The sequence below is a fragment of the Thalassophryne amazonica genome, chromosome 14, assembly GCF_902500255.1.
Source record: "Thalassophryne amazonica chromosome 14, fThaAma1.1, whole genome shotgun sequence".
Taxonomy (NCBI): Eukaryota; Metazoa; Chordata; class Actinopteri; order Batrachoidiformes; family Batrachoididae; genus Thalassophryne; species Thalassophryne amazonica.
The window spans coordinates 13561362-13579537 of NC_047116.1; the positions used below are offsets into that span (position 1 = coordinate 13561362).

General features: G+C 39.6%; 1 protein-coding gene across 3 annotated transcripts in view; it reads right to left on the reverse strand.

Annotated features, from left to right (window-relative positions):
• Positions 1-18176, reverse strand: part of dachd (dachshund d) — a 303945-nt gene that overhangs the window by 284246 nt on the left and 1523 nt on the right. The window lies entirely within an intron of this gene.

Sequence of the window (18176 nt, forward strand, 5' to 3'; positions counted from 1 at the left end):
AATTCAAAAAGAAAAAATAATATAGCACCTTCAACTGCACCACAGACTAAAACAGTTAAATGTGGTCTATTAAACATTAGATCTCTCTCTTCTAAGTCCCTGTTAGCAAATGATATAATAATGGATCAACATATTGATTTATTCTGCCTTACAGAAACCTGGTTACAGCAGGATGAATATGTTAGTTTAAATGAGTCAACACCCCCGAGTCACACTAACTGCCAGAATGCTCGTAGCACGGGCCGAGGCGGAGGATTAGCAGCAATCTTCCACTCCAGCTTATTAATTAATCAAAAACCCAGACAGAGCTTTAATTCATTTGAAAGCTTGTCTCTTAGTCTTGTCCATCCAAATTGGAAGTCCCAAAAAACAGTTTTATTTGTTGTTATCTATCGTCCTCCTGGTCGTTACTGTGAGTTTCTCAGTGAATTTTCTGACCTTTTGTCTGACTTAGTGCTTAGCTCAGATAAGATAATTTAGTGGGCGATTTTAACATCCACACAGATGCTGAGAATGACAGCCTCAACACTGCATTTAATCTATTGTTAGACTCGATTGGCTTTGCTCAAAATGTAAATGAGTCCACCCACCACTTTAATCATACCTTAGATCTTGTTCTGACTTATGGTATGGAAATTGAAGACTTAACAGTATTCCCTGAAAACCCCATTCTGTCTGATCATTTCTTAATAACATTTACATTTACTCTGATGGACTACCCAGTAGTGGGGAATAAGTTTCATTACAGTAGAAGTCTTTCAGAAAGCACTGTAACTAGGTTTAAGGATATGATTCCTTCTTTATGTTCTCCAATGCCATATACCAACACAGGGCAGAGTAGCGACCTAAACTCTGTGAGTGAGATAGATTTTCTCGTCAATAGTTTTATATCCTCATTGATGACAACTTTGGATGCTGTAGCTCCTCTGAAAAAGAGAGCCTTAAATCAGAAGTGCCTGACTCCGTGGTATAACTCACAAACTCGCAGCTTAAAGCAGATAACCCGTAAATTGGAGAGGAAATGGCGTCTCACTAATTTAGAAGATCTTCACTTAGCCTGGAAAAAGAGTCTGTTGCTCTATAAAAAAGCCCTCCGTAAAGCTAGGACATCTTACTACTCATCACTAATTGAAGAAAATAGGAACAACCCCAGGTTTCTTTTCAGCACTGTAGCCAGGCAAAGACAAAGACAAAGAGTCAGAGCTCTATTGAGCCAAGTATTCCTTTAACTTTAACTAGTAATGACTTCATTACTTTCTTTGCTAATAAAATTTTAACTATTAGAGAAAAAATTACTCATAACCATCCAAAAGACATATCGTTCTCTTTGGCTGCTTTCAGTGATGCCGGTATTTGGTTAGACTCTTTCTCTCCGACTGTTCTGTCTGAGTTATTTTCATTAGTTACTTCCTCCAAACCATCAACATGTCTATTAGACCCCATTCCTACCAGGCTGCTCAAGGAAGCCCTACCATTAATTAATGCTTCGATCTTAAATATGATCAATCTGTCTTTATTAGTTGGCTATGTACCACAGGCTTTTAAGGTGGCAGTAATTAAACCATTACTTAAAAAGCCATCACTTGACCCAGCTATCTTAGCTAATTATAGGCCAATCTCCAACCTTCCTTTTCTCTCAAAAATTCTTGAAAGGGTAGTTGTAAAACAGCTAACTGATCATCTGCAGAGGAATGGTCTATTTGAAGAGTTTCAGTCAGGGTTTAGAATTCATCATAGTACAGAAACAGCATTAGTGAAGGTTACAAATGATCTTCTTATGGCCTCAGACAGTGGACTCATCTCTGTGCTTGTTCTGTTAGACCTCAGTGCTGCTTTTGATACTGTTGACCATAAAATTTTATTACAGAGATTAGAGCATGTCATAGGTATTAAAGGCACTGCACTGCGGTGGTTTGAATCATATTTATCTAATAGATTACAATTTGTTCATGTAAATGGGGAATCTTCTTCAGAGACTAAGGTTAATTATGGAGTTCCACAAGGTTCTGTGCTAGGACCAATTTCATTCACTTTATACATGCTTCCCTTAGGCAGTATTATTAGACAGCATTGCTTAAATTTTCATTGTTACGCAGATGAAAGCTTCATCTATCCATGAAGCCAGAGGACACACACCAATTAGCTAAACTGCAGGATTGTCTTACAGACATAAAGACATGGATGACCTCTAATTTCTTGCTTTTAAACTCAGATAAAACTGAAGTTATTGTACTTGGCGCCACAAATCTTAGAAACATGGTGTCTAACCAGATCCTTACTCTGGATGGCATTACCCTGACTTCTAGTAATACTGTGAGAAATCTTGGAGTCATTTTTGATCAGGATATGTCATTCAATGCGCATATTAAACAAATATGTAGGACTGCTTTTTTGCATTTGCGCAATATCTCTAAAATTAGAAAGGTCTTGTCTCAGAGTGATGCTGAAAAACTAATTCATGCATTTATTTCCTCTAGGCTGGACTATTGTAATTCATTATTATCAGGTTGTCCTAAACGTTCCCTGAAAAGCCCTCAGTTAATTCAAAATGCTGCAGCTAGAGTACTGACAGGGACTAGAAGGAGAGAGCATATCTCACCCATATTGGCCTCTCTTCATTGGCTTCCTGTTAATTCTAGAATAGAATTTAAAATACTTTTTACTTATAAGGTTTTGAATAATCAGGTCCCATCTTATCTTAGGGACCTCATAGTACCATATCACCCCAATAGAGCGCTTCGCTCTCAGACTGCAGGCTTACTTGTAGTTCCTAGGGTTTGTAAGAGTAGAATGGGAGGCAGAGCCTTCAGTTTTCAGGCTCCTCTCCTCTGGAACCAGCTCCCAATTCGGATCAGGGAGACAGACACCCTCTCTACTTTTAAGATTAGGCTTAAAACTTTCCTTTTTGCTAAAGCTTATAGTTAGGGCTGGATCAGGTGACCCTGAACCATCCCTTAGTTATGCTGCTATAGACTTAGACTGCTGGGGGGTTCCCATGATGCACTGTTTCTTTCTCTTTTTGCTCTGTATGCACCACTCTGCATTTAATCATTAGTGATTGATCTCTGCTCCCCTCCACAGCATGTCTTTTTCTTGGTTCTCTCCCTCAGCCCCAACCAGTCCCAGCAGAAGACTGCCCCTCCCTGAGCCTGGTTCTGCTGGAGGTTTCTTCCTGTTAAAAGGGAGTTTTTCCTTCCCACTGTCGCCAAGTGCTTGCTCACAGGGGGTCGTTTTGACAGTTGGGGTTTTTCTGTAATTATTGTATGGCTTTTCCTTGCAATATGAAGCTCTTTGGGGCAACTGTTTGTTGTGATTTGGCGCTATATAAATGAAATTGATTTGATTTGATTTATTATGACCCCCCACAATCCAGAAAAAGTGCTAAAACAGGATGAAACAGTTTACTCCAGCATGTGTCCTATCAGACTGGCTTATAAAGTGCAGATCTGCCAACTGGCTGACTTACAAAATGCATATCTGGCAACTCACATGAAAACAAAAGTAAAGCTGCACCCAGCCAGAACCACAACAAACGCTGCTTTTGCTTCAGATTTTTACCCCGATGGAAAACAATCAAACAAGTATCAAGCTGTACTCACTGGGACTACCCCGTTTAAAGATGTTTGAACATGACTGAAGCTGTTAAGAGTACGAACACCCGAAGTGACCGTGTAATATGCAATTTGGCAAATCAGGATGAAATTTCCAAGCTGTTCAAAAAAATTTCATCAAGCTGTTCAAAAATTTCATCCCGATTAGTCAGCATCCTGACACAGTTGCTTCCAGCTGTTCGTTGTCTTAACAGCTTTAATCATGTTGGCGCGTCTTGAAATGGGGTAATTCTACTGAGTATGGCTTGAAACTTATTTGATCGTGCTACATCAGGGTAAAAATCTGAAGCCGAAGCAGCGTTTAAAGCAGTACTGTTCAAAGTTCAAACCGCTGGATCACGTCTGGCTGAGGGCACAGCTCCGAACCTTCGTTTTTGGGCAAGTGGAGCCAGACACTTTCGTAGTTTGGAGTTCAGTGCCCTGAAGTGGCCATCAAGCAAGCCACAAAGGGAAACATACTAACCTCCTATCCTGCCCTTTTACAATAAAAAACTAGACATGCTCTACAGCTACCACAGTAGTAGTAATAGTAATAATAATAATAACATTTATTTATACAGTGCTTTCAAACAATATATATGGCTGACCTTCTTGCATTTTTATCATCGTTCCCATTAGCTTGTGGGATTCCCAGGTACTTGTAGCTGTCCTGTACATCCCCTATCCTTCCTTTCTGGTATATAAAGGCAGGCGCGCCGCGCCGGCTGCGAACCGACGCGCCAATCCGTCCGCACATCTTTCATTAAAAAAATCTCCTTTAACAGTGGAATGTCCAGATAAACTGCTGATTCCGACCTCTTCTGAAAGTTCTCTGTTCTCTCACGACGTCCTGGGTCAACAGAGGCTTAAATTTGGAGGTTTTCAGCTTGAAACAAGATGATGACATCGCCTCGGAGCGCTGCGCGACATCCCGCTCCGTGGGAAGTCCTTACAGCGATAGAAACAATCCAAAATCTCTCATCAGCCGTTAAAATTTTCACCGACAACCAGCTGAATTTCTCGAATGATGTCCACTCAGATGTGCCTTACAGTTTTTGAAAAAATTTTGATCAAGCACAGCGCCAGTCTCTCAGCAACTTCTCAGACATAGGAATTCCGACGAGGGGGCTGGACCACTCCTTCCTCAAGGCGTGATCACAGGCAAATGACGTCACCGACAGGCGTGAAAAAACTCACGCATGCGCACGAGGGTTCAAGCTTGGCTGATGTAATCACACGTGATTCAAATCCATAAAGTTATTTTAAAAAATAAAACTGTCGGTTTCTTTTCTCGCAGACCTCGTGTATATATACATATATATATATATATATATATATATACACACACAGTATGTAGGGGTGGTGGCCAAGTGGTTAATGCACTTGGTTTCAGTGCGGAAGGTTCCCGGTTGGAATCCCACCCCTACCACATTTTTCCATGTAATGTGGAGTTGCATCAGGAAGGGCATCCGGCGTAAAACTTGTGCCAATTCAACATGCAGATCCACCTTGGATTTGCTGTGGCGACCCCGAGTACAAAACAAGAGAGCAGCCGAAGGGACTTACTGTTAGAGACAGGCAGTTGGAAACCATTCGATAGATTCAGTTGGATATCGGTGAAGATTCTGTCGGCGTCACGCAGATTATGGACTGTTAAAACCTTTTTAAAGATGGCCCACAGCGGCGGAGGGCGCGCAGCCCGTCGAGCGGCCATCGACAGGCTGAATTGACCAGATCATTTCTAAACTGAACGCTGTGTTGATACGGGACATCATGTGACTACCACAGAAATGGCAGGAGAGCTGGACATAGCACTTTTGCTGGAAACCATTCAGAAGATTCAGACAGCTTTCGATGGCTTTCAGTCGAGTGAGTATCCGAGAAATTGTGTAACAGCTGGACATGCCCCAACATGTCCTGTGAGACTTCCAACACGGAGGTGTTTTTTTGTTGCACGTCCTGAGCTGCTTCGTGCCAACTCGTGAAATCCTCCGCACGTCTTTCATTACAAAATCTCCTGTAACAGTGGAATGTGCTGCAAAAGTGCTATGTCCAGCTCTCCTGCCATTTCTGTGGTAGTCACATGATGTCCCGGATCAACACAGCATTCAGTTTAGTCGATCCAGTCTGTCGATGGCCGATCGGCGCGCCACATGCCCTCCGCCGCTGTGGGCCGTTTTTAAAAAGTTTTTAACAGTCCATAATCCGCGTGACGCCGACAGAATCTTCACCGACATCCAACTGAATCTATCGAATGGTTTCCAACTGCCTTTCTCTAACAGTTTCTGAAAAAAATTTCATGGAGCAAAGCGGCAGTCTCTCAGCAAGTTCTCAGACAAAAGAAATCCGACGGGAGGGGTGGACCAGTGTTCACTCAAAGCCTGCCCGCAGGCGAATGACGCAACCGACAGGCGTGGAAAAACTCACGCATGCGCACAAAGGTTCAAGCTTGGCTGATGCAATCACACGTGATTCAAATCCATATACTTTTTGAAAAAAATAAAAAGGTCCGTTACTTTATGGACAGACCTCGTACATATATATATATATATATATATATATATATATATATATATATATATATATATATATATATATATATATATATATATATATATATATATATATATATATAGTTTTGGTTTTTTTGCTGTATTGCCCAGTCCTACTTTTCAGCCAACCTCTCAGTACAACAGGTGTACAGTGACTTGTTTCCTACTATCTGATTGGCTGCGAGCGTTGGTTTGACACAGCACTACAGCTCCATCCGCAGAGGTTTGTGTCACGTCTCTGAGGACCCAACTGTCACTCTTTAAGAGGAGGGTAATAATAGCCGGGCGCCACAGCAAGTGGTGGCACCGGCGATTTTAACATCGGTGGGACAGTGACATTTGAGTCTGTGAGGAGAGAAACTGAAGTGCTCCAACCAATAAAACCTCGGATAGAGAGAGGGCGAAAGGGAAAGAGAGACATCAGTGTTAGATGAAAATGTGTTGACCTGGTGATACTGATATCCTCTTCATAACCTCTACAGGTGTAGTCAGAATTGCAGCGGACACAAGCTGCCTCGCTCACGTTCAATTACGAAAAGTGGTTTGCTCGGACGAGAAGAAACATCTGCACTTCTGCAGCAAATAACTTCCTTAATTTAAAGATCAACAACAAGAAAGGAATCAGGCTGTTAAAAAAAAAGGAGACCTGCACTCTTTATTTAATGAAAACATTATTACGTAGCACCAATAGATGTTTTCCTCACTTTTCTAATCAGATGAAAATGACCTGAAGATTAAATTGAGCAAGAATATGATGATTTTTTTTTTTCCATCATTTGAAAGACAGAACTGGAACAATCTGCCATTCAGCGTCCAACATAGGCACCGGTTGTCGGAATGTGACCTATAAATGAGTTAACGGAATATTACAACTTGGTAATTTGCCGCTTGTGGCACATGGAATTTTTAGTGCATTGATCTGACACAAAAAAAAGAGAACGGAAGAAGAGAACAAAAAAGTTTAAATAAGGTCCCTCCTTAACCCTCAAAAACATTGGATCACATTTTGAGTTTCAGACATGTTGTGTTGTTGGATTTTCACACGTCTACAATGAATAAATACTCCATATAGTTATATGTGTTTTTTAATCAGTTTGAAACACGTTTACTGTTGTTTGTTCCTTTTTTATTGTGTTGTAGCCTACAAAGTCTACAATTAAGTCCAGATATAACATGATCAAGGACAGCTGTATTTTAGTTTGTAAAAGACATTCCAGCTTATAATTATTTTGTATGTATATTTACACATATCATGTCTGTTAGAAGGAGAAAACAGCAGTGTGTTTCTTTTCATGGAGAAAGTGTTAGCTGATCGGTGAGTCAGAAGTGACACCTGTCAAAATAGACTTGGTGCATATTTTAAACAAAATAGAATACAAATGCTTCAAAAATGTGCCGATTTTGTGTTTTTAAAAAGGTATGGATTGCATCCCTCTACCACAGACCAAAAAAAAACACTGCATCTTCTGCCAAAGTATAAAACAGCTCCAAATACTCCAGAACCAAACTTTTCCATCACAGTTCCAGTAACACATCCTGTTTCATAATTTTATGAAGCTATTTTACATTTATGTGACTCTTTGCAAAGTATTTCCACTACATTTGGTGTATCATCAACATGTGTGTTCAAATTTCCTAGCTCCACCCTATTTTGCAGAGCCATAATTTAATGAGTTCTAGTCAAGATTAAGCCCAAGATTTTGGTCACAAAGAGGGTCTCTAACATTGCCTCTTATTTCAATACTTTACAGGGGTCCAACACCTATTCTTGAAAAGTATTTTCAATGCATTTTAACAAACAAGCAAACAATAAAAAAGAAAGTACCACAATTTTGACTGTTCAAAAATGATTTTTAAAACTCCTGGCTTCACCCCTTTATTAAAATCCATCCAGGATAGAGCAAATATTTCTTTGAAACCTCATGAAAAAATGGTTCTATTAATGTTTCCTAACTCTGCTCTTTTTGCCAAATGTTATATTACACAAGGTTTTGTAAAAACTGGTCAGTTGTTTTGTTTTTTGTTTTTTCAGTAATTTTGTAGTGATGAAAATTGTTATGTAGTGAACTGGTTTGTATATTCACAGAAAATAACTATTTAGAGAATTGCTGAATCATTTAAATCATTTTACAGAATAAATGCCAAATCTTGACTGTTTCCTGTTTTTTCATTCCATAAATATGTTGATTTCTCTGTTTTGTTAAAAAAATTTTTATGTTTTTCAGTTTAGTGCTGTTAGGCAGTTAAAATAAATTAATGTAAAGACATCACATGCTTCAGAAAATATGTTATGCCATTTTCATGAGCTAAATGCATAATTTAAAAAAATACGGCATACTCGTTCATCAACAGATGCGTATGAAAAACTAAGCGCTGCAGGATCTGTAAACATCCCTGCCTTCAATGTTGACCATTATTCACCAATTCTGATGCATCTTAACTTCATTTTAAAACACTGATTTAATTTAAACAGACTTGTTTTTAACCGGTCAACGCCCGGCTGCAGCAACTAACCTACTGTCCCGAGAAAACTAATTTTATGCACATTACTCCTTAATGCAACAAACTGACTGCATAAAGTGAATTCAGGCTTCACATAAATCGCTTTGGGGGCATTTTCTTAGTTTCATCACAACGTATTGACTGAGCAGATGCTTTGAAGCAGCACTGAATGTGCTGCTAGTCTCAAGTGTCATTAGCTTCAGGGCTTTTCCAGTGAGCACCAGGTAAAGATTAGATAACAATCAGGCCTTTAATAGATACTGGTAGAGGCACTGGAGCTGTTTTGGTGCTTCATTTGATGCTAACAACAGAAGAAAAGAGACAGGAAACAAAGTCATTTCCTCTTTGGATTCTCCTCCGTGATCTTCCGCTGGTCCTTAGAAGGAACGCGGCTGCTAAATAACATGTAGCTGTTAGCTTAAAACTAGTGTTGATGCGCAGCGTCTGTTGATTGGTGCAGTTCAGACTGCAGAATGATGGTTTTGCACGTGCGCTTTCCCAGCAACCACCACATATGAAAGAGGTATGACGTGTGACATTGATGATTACTGGACATAAGTGACATATTTTTTCTATATAATGGTGGTGGATCCATAACAAGCTACAATATAAACGGAACATAACATTATCATGGGAAAAAGAAAGATATCTTATATTCCGGAGTATATGTCACTTGCTGGGTTTTGTTTTTTTTAATTTGGGAAGGTCCTACGACTTATACTCCGGTGTGACTTATATACATAAAAATAACACGATTGTTATTAATTATAATCATTATGATTATTTATAAAGGGCTTTTCCAGGAATTAAAGCATAAAAAAATCAACTCTAATAATAAAAACATAAATGCCAGTAATATAAAGTGCAATTCAACAGTTCACAAAAATCCTCAATTAAAGAGACAATAATACCAAAAAAAGGTGCAACTTATTTCTAATTCTCAGTGTACGGGTTTTTCCCATGACATGACAAACTGGTGACAGGTTTTTGCTAAATTGACTTTTCCACAGTGGTTCAAGCTACTACTTAATTAGCAACATCAAAATGGCTAAATCATCAAAGCACACACTTACAGTCACCTTCGAACACACAAAACAAGGAGTGACTCAAACATGCAGACGTATGCATTAAGTGAGGAAACTGTGGTGAAAATACACCACACAAAATGACATATTTCGGCTACCTTGGGTAGTTAGCTGTTTGTAAAACAACTGTTTGAGCAATATTGCTTTCAAAATAATACTAATTTGTCTTCATCAGGTAATTTTGTAATAGTTTGGCTTGTACAACAGCAAAGGAGCTCAAACCAGTAAATACAACACAAGTGCAATTTCATATTACTGTATTATTAAAATATGTTGCCAGTAAAACAGTAAAAAAAATAAAATAAAGTAAAAAAAAAAATAATGATAAAATACACAATGCTGAAAACAGTATAATGTTTTCAGCATTGTAAAGGCTGGGAATTTATTTATTTATTTACATTTGTAACCAGTGGTGCTTCAAAGCGCCAAAGAAACGCAAGATACACAGAAAAGTAACAATCTTTAGCTCCTTCCACGATGCGACTGGGTAAAGGTTTATGTTTAATGTGAGTAGCCAATAAAGTTTTGAAGCTTATTTCTAGAACAGCTGATTGCACGTGTCTCTCCACATCTCCCACACCCCAGGTCAAAGGCTGCACTGTTGGAGATGGTACGACACGTAGGTCTGGAAGTGCCGCTTGGGAGCTTAGCTACGATCGGGAAACGAACCCAAACCATTAGGCCACCACCTAATCTTTCATTCTGTCTTCATGTCAAAATAAAAGACAGAGTTACCGATATGTAATAAAGGATTATTAACCGAGCGTGACGTCTGTACAGGAAAATATCAGACCCAGGTCTGCGAGGTCCGTACAAAAAACACCGATGTCTGATATTCCTGTACAGACCGAGCGAGGTTAATAATTTGTTTATTACATGGCTGTTCAGAGCTGTGTTTCCATCTTATTGGTCTTCATATTGCATGTCCACTTCAAGCTCATTTGCTGTTAATTACTCCAGTTCAAACACATCAGTGTAATAAAATTTGCTCGGAGAATGGTCCTCTTCGTCGCTCATAATTTATTTGTTCGCTTTTTGTTTTGTTTTATTATGCACCATGAAAGTTGGAAACAAATTCGCAACTCTGATACACAATCCGGACCGATTATCATGGTAACAGCCTGGTATGAGAAAATATCAGACAGGAAATCAGCCAATCAGAGTGCGCGTACTGTCGTAGCCATATAACAAAAGTGTATATCTCTCTTTCTATCCACGTCTGACCTAGTAATTAGTAAAATATCATTCTTCCAACACGGATTAATAATAACAGTAAAATTAACTACATCTTCCATCACCTTTTGTGCTTTATGACATGCACAGCTGTGCAATTTATCCTGTGCGATAACTTTACCATATCTATACATACTTATACTCACTTCTATTCTGTTTTCATGTAATCTGTTCACATCAGTATTTATGCAGCCACCAGCAAACATTACAATATACTTTAGTCACATTTCTTTAAAGCCAACATTTTTCTTTTTCTTTACGACTGTGCAACTCTTGCTGCTGCAACAAGTAATTGTCCCCGCTGTGGAATCAAGAAAGTTTATCTTATCTTATCTTATTATTTTAAAAGGTGAATAAGTGTGAAAAAATATTATTTCTGTAGTGTTTTGACGTGGTGATGAAGTAACATCAGTTTTTCATCAATGTGATCCATTTGTCATTATGAGCTCTGCTTCATTAATGGAAGAAATCGCAATCTGATGCCACTTAAACATAAAAGAAAACTTAATGTTTTATGGATGCCAAAACTTGAAGAAGTATTCTGTGACTCACTGACCATCGCCCCACAAAATCTTTGAAGTATCTTGTCATCAAACAGATAAGACAAAGAGATAGGGGCGATAACGTTACGTCCACTGTCCTCAGGCAGTTGGATGCTGGAGGTAAAACTAGAACAGGAAGAAAATGCCAATAGCTTGTGAATTAATTTTTAAAAAAGTGTTCATATTAATATTGTCAATAATGCAAACAAATTAAGTGTCCGGGTCTTTGTAGTTATTAGAGGACTGAATGTTTTGGATGAACTGTAAGTCATACTCCAATTTATTCGTATTCATAAAAGCTTCCTTTTATGAATAAAAGATGCTGCTAAAACTGAGAAGAACAGCCAAAAGCGCACAAAACATTACTTGATAAAACTTGGCGTGAAGATCAACATTCTTCTCCCAGGTGCAAAAATCCTGGACCAAGTCAAGAGACAAGATTACAGAAATAACTGTTGTGTAGTTCACTTCAGACGCTTTCTGAAGTCCAAGCTTTTTATTTTTTTTTTTTACTTAAATAATGTGCGTTACTTCACAGAGATTCCAAAGCTACAAGGGGCGTATTGTTGGATGGCATTCCTTTCTTAATATACTCCAATTATTGAGGAGGGGTCCTTTGTATGGAGCGGTGAGCTCCAAAAACAGCCACACTGGAGGAATAACATCTGCGTGTTTACTCAGGAGAAGATTCATCCCTGATAGCCTCCCCGAAAATGAAGAGCGAGAGGAAAAAAACAAGTGAAGGAAATTTGTGGAATCCCATCTGAGATTGCTTCCCTGATGGATTCCTTTTCCTGTCAGCTCAGACGAGAAATGAAGCTGGGGAAAATTAACTCCTGATACAGCTACACCGAATTAAACAGATGAGGGGGTGGGGCGGGGGGGGGGGGGTGTCGAATGGGAGGAAAAAAAAAGAACGACACACTTTTTAAGGATTCTAGCCTTGTCATTTTCAATTTTCTGCTCTTTGGACATGCTTGTATTCAGATTCCCCAACATCTATTCGCCATATCAATCCTAATTAGGCAATCTGGGCCCACGAAGGATGAGAGCCGAGTTATTTGCATAATTTAATCATAAATACTCAGTGATACATATTTCCAAATGCATTTGTACAATTATCTTTTCATCCTTGGGGCAAAAGTATTAATATGATTAGGCAATAATTCTTTAAAAAAAAAAGAAGGAAAATAGGAAACCAGCAAGTGTGCGCTCTTTTTTAAACTCCAGCTCTGGGCTATATGAAAAATTAATTAATTTCTGAGGAAAATCAATTTCTCTATGTGACTGTATTAGACAGAGCCAGGCAAGGCATCGCATTCCTCATCCAATCAGGAAATCTCATCTGCTCCCTCTAACTTCTGTCAGTAGCGTTTAACGTCCCGGCTCGCGAGCGTCAGCGACTTCCCGAAACATGTCGTAATGTGAAGGAGGCGACGAATTAGAGAGCAGCACCGACTGGGAGAGAGAGAGAGAGAGAGAAAGGGGGGAGCACAGAAATCTGATTGACCCGATATCTATTGCTGGCCTGTCAGGCAATAAGCCTCATGTGTAAAATCATCAGGTGAAATCACTGTTAACAAATCTGGTTTAATACGTGAGCTAAATGATACCGACAGGCGCATTTTAAACTGCTTAAATCTCTTTTACGGCCAGTTAACGCGGGAAAAATCTGGAATTCAAAAGCATAAAATGAAGCAGAAACTGCTTAATCAATCAATCCATCAACAGAAAATCATCTGTCGTAGGTGATTTTTATTGATTTATTCAGTATATGAAAAATTGCCAACCTTTAACTGGTTTCACTTTCAAACTTTTTTCCCCTTTTTTCTGTTTTATAACATGGCAGGTGGAGTGTGTTTGGAATTTTAAACGGTAGGTCAGACAGCATGAGGGTAAAGTAGAGCTGAAGTAATTAACTGATTAGCTGATTGACAACAAAAATAAACCATTCATTTTAAGTCTAATCAAGGGAGGAAAAAGATCAAGTACGACAGATTACTGCTTTCCATTTTCTTATATTTTGTAGTGTACAGCAAATTAACACCATATTAATCAATAGAATTGAAAAATAAATCAGTTGGTGCCAAAGTCTAACAAAGCACATGTGGTTGCAGAATTCCAAAAATTAATTGGTAATCCAACTGCTGTTGTGGATCCAGTAAAGGCATGCAAATAAGAGCTTGACCAACCAATGCATCCAACAGGCAAATTAACAATACAGGCCTCTTTGCCATGCAAATATGCTCTAAACCCACAAATGATATGAGACGGTGTCGAACAAAGCCTCCTTAACAAGTCAAATCTCCAGTTTTAACACTCGTCTTAGGGCTTTACTGGAAGCCGCGAAAACACGCTGTAAATAAATAAAAGAAATTATGAAATTGTTGGTGAAGTCAGCGCTTGTCAGGATTGTTGTGAGAATTAATTTGCACTTGTTCCGTCTGAATGAAAGTCGAGTCAATAAAGCGATTCTGAATTTCAAGGAGGATATTTTCTTTGCACAGAGAGAGAGAGAGAGAGAGAGAAAAAAAACACCTTGCCGCCATCTGCCAACTGCACAGTTGACTTGAGCACATGTACTGTACCTAATCAAATTTAGCAGAGCCCCACTGAAGGATTAAAAATGCAAAAAGAAAGAGAGAGAGAGAGAGAAATGCAAAACGTTTTCCTTCAATGCAGAAACAACAATTTAGGAGCCAATTTGACTTTAAAGAAAGTACTTGAATAGATTTGGGTTTTTAAACAGCTTTGTACGCCATTATCTCTCCCGCCTCTCTCCCTCTAATCAGGCATCTGTCACTCTGTTTTTGAAGTTATTATCACCCGAGCTCCCTCTTGGATGTGGTTGCCGGGTGACGGGTATCTTAGCACCCACTCTGACTGGGAATGATTTGAATGGAATCCAGAAATCTCCCCTGAGTACCTGTAAACACATCCGTGCCTTGTAGAAAACAAATATATTATAAGAGAGCTGAGCGGAGGAGAGACGCGCTGGCACCCTCGGTGGCAGCTCACACTGAGCGCTAAGCAAAACAATTACCGCCGTTTGCAAATATGTGTGTTTAGGCATAAACACTCTTCAAGTCAGACCAAGAGAGGTGAAAGCTTTCACGACGCTCGCCGTCACGTCCGCGTCAATTAGACGTACGTGTGGCACGGCGGCGACCTGTCACTCGTTGTGTTTGACGGGGAAAATCTATTTAAGAAGGGCATGTAAGTGAAAAGCCGTCCCGCTCCCAGTGGTGGGACACTGTCTGGGGCGCACGGTTAACCTTCAGGGGTAGACAATGATTGTCAATTAACTGCTGCATTTCTGCGACGCGCCATCCAATCGACAGCCTCCACAAAGCAGACCAATGAGAGATAGGCCGTATCTCTGCACCGCCCCCTTTCCCCCTGTGTTATAATAACCTTTCAGAGAGTTCAAGTGTCACACGGCAATAAGAACCTTCTCCATCCCACCGCAGGGAAAACTGAAAAGGAAAACACAGAGCTGGAACACTGATCCTGGATCAGTCTGGGGGTGAGGTCGGGGTGTCGGGAGGGGGCACTTCTAATGTGATGGGAGAGTCTTTAAGAAAAAACAAGGTGCTAAAATGTATCTGCAAAAAATGTATTTTAGGTAAAATGGCTTAAAGCCTCAAAAAACAGGTAAAAAAAATAATAAACTGAGGTTCCAACTTTATAATTAGCATCCTTTTGATACAATGCTTAAACAAAAAGTTTTTAAATTATTCCAAAATGTTCAAAGTCTTAAAATGTGACATCTGACAAAAATCAACTAATATAAATGCGAGAAAAGCAACAAATCTTCACATTTCAGAAGCTGGAAGCAAAGAATGTTTGGAATGATGAACCAATCATCACAATGCTGCCTGATAATCAACTAATCGATTCAATCGATTAACTGACAAATCGCTTCAGCTCCAATGAAAAGAAATGCAACATCTGAGATGATTATTTCACTTAGAACTTATTTAATTCAGATGAATTGAATCATTCTGTTCATTTGTAAAGTAAAAATGTAGTTTTCTCTCATTTCATAGGATTTTCTCTATTTTACTGTATGTCCTTTAAAATCAGATATATTTAGATATGGAACATTAATCAGACAAAAAAATTTAAAAAGTGATGGTGTCACCTCAGGATGTGACAAACTGTGATATTTTTATTTTCTGTCGTACATGGAAACATTATTCATAAAGCAAAATTAATAGATTATTCTATAAAATGAGATATAAGGATCGAACTCATGAGCACAATTGTGTTTTGTTTTGTTGATTTTTTATTTCTACAATTAATCTTTTTTTAATGTCTGTTTCAGTTTCCCACACTAAAACACACACACACACACACACACACACAGGATGAACTCTATTCAACTGTGTCCATCATTTCCTTCCAATAAACTCAAAAAGTCCAGCCAGACAATATACTTTAATTTAATTGAGTTGGGGCAACATAAATTTGTTGGATCTAAATCAGGTACAAAATTCAGTTGGGTTCATGCAATGAGGTATTTATTTCTTTACTGACAGAGATTCAGATTCAAATTACTTATTTTGTCAAACTAGTGACCCAAAACTAATTTAACACTGGTTAAAAGAAGGAAGCCGTAACAGGTAAGTCTGTCTGGCAGAATCGATTCTCGAACAGACGATCAGCTGCAGTCCAAAAGTTCTTCATCGGTGTTTGGCTCAAGCGTGTTCGGGCTGGAGCTCATTTTTGTGTCCACGTCCAAACTGAGACGACGGAACGCGGCGCCGCCCTGCGACGCCATTCACGGTCACAGTGTGCAAAATGAGAGCAGTGTTGTTTTAGCACAAAGGATCATGGGAGGGCGTTCAAACAGCATGTGAAATAGTACGAGCCATTGTGGAGGCGTATCATTCAGCTCATTGTGATCGCTCAGCCAAAAAAAAAACTAAAAGAGCAGCGAGATGAAAAAGCTGGATGATCTGCTGCAGGTTGTTGTCACGTAACCCGAGAGGGTCAACCGGGTGAGATACTTTTGATCCAAGTGAGGGAACTGGTTTTCACCTGCAGGCTGACCTGCATCCTGTTTACAGGCGCTGACCCCAGCAGACAGTGTAAAGCACACATCCCTGCAAATAAAATCTAAGTAACAGGAGCCTTTTATCCAGCGGATGCCTCACTGTTCCATGATGTAATTCTCCAAATGGGGCAGGCAGGCGGGCAGGCCGGGCCTGAGTGATTGATTTCAGCCCAGCACCGGGAGAACCTGTCTGCTTTCAGAGACAATTACAGTCCTGTCCGTGTGCCCGTAATAGCCGAGCACTTTAGCGTCATTAAAGCGACGCGAGGCACTGCATTATCCTTTAACCCCATTGCCAGCCGTCCCCCCATTGACAACCTGGAGAGTTCAAGCGCCTACTTTGTCACCTGGAGCCTCACGCCAGGCTGAAGAGGAGACACCGCACGGTGCGGTTCTCTCCGGGGATGGGGTGGGAGGGGGGGTATGTTCCCATCATGCTTTATACAAATGATGCACCAGAGTGCACAGGTGAGAGCCTGAGCTGGAAACATGAAGCTGCAGCACATTTCACAGGCACCGTAAACAGCAGAAAATCCAAAAACAGTTTGTTCGGGGTTTTTTTAAGTACTGATTTTCTTTTTCTCAATGTATGAAGAGTTTTTATTCACTGAGGGTTGCAGGTAAGTTAGTTCAGGGGGGAACGCAGTGAATTATTTTCACTCCAGATGACTCGCTCCTTGTTTGCACGATTAATGTTGCAGCACATAAAATGTCACAAATCGACATCTTCACATAAAACCTACAGCGAAAATCCAAAAAAATACAGACGATTTTCTCACAAACAGCCGGAGTCAGTGTCTCTCAAATTCCACTTAAACCGGTTCAAGCCACTCCATCACAGGCTGCAGACTCCAACCAGTTAAAACCAGATTGCCTCTAATTTATACACATTTTGCCATGAAGATGTTTAAATAAGTTTCTTTTAAAAAAAAACACACACTTCTGGAGAGACCTTTTAAAACCAGTTTCTCACAAATGCCACAAAATGACGCAAATCACCCGAGAAGACAAGCAAAAGACAACTTTAATGAAGGTGTTGATAATTATTTGACTGTCAGTCGACTATTGGGATCCAGTTCATTACTGCAGCTTGATTCTTTTTTGTTCAATCTGGGACCAAATCCTAACCATTTGTTTACCTGTTTGCAACTTTTCTGTGTTCTTGCATCATGTTGCCGACCACATTTATGAGTTCAGTTCCATCCGATGGCTGCATGCTTTGGACCAAAGTGTTTATTGCTATTCCCCACTGATGCCAGCCTTTCCATCATATTTGCATTTCCAGCTCATTTCTGGCTCAGAGATCAATATGGAATCAATCATAGTGACAGGTGAGATGGTAAATTTGGCCAGTTTGAAGCATCCTACGGAGAGTGAGCGATACATCACAGCCACCAGCAACAGGATAGGGTTTTTTATGCTTTTAATCAAATATTGATCTGCGCTTAAATCACTGCAGAAATATTTAATTTGAGCATTTACACTTGTGCAGGTGTTCTTCACACTCACCAGGTATCATATTAGGTTTGTTTTGTTGAAGAAACAATTATCTTTCATTGACAGCAAGAATCTGTAACAGTTGAACCAATAATCAGTTTGTCTTATTGAGTTGA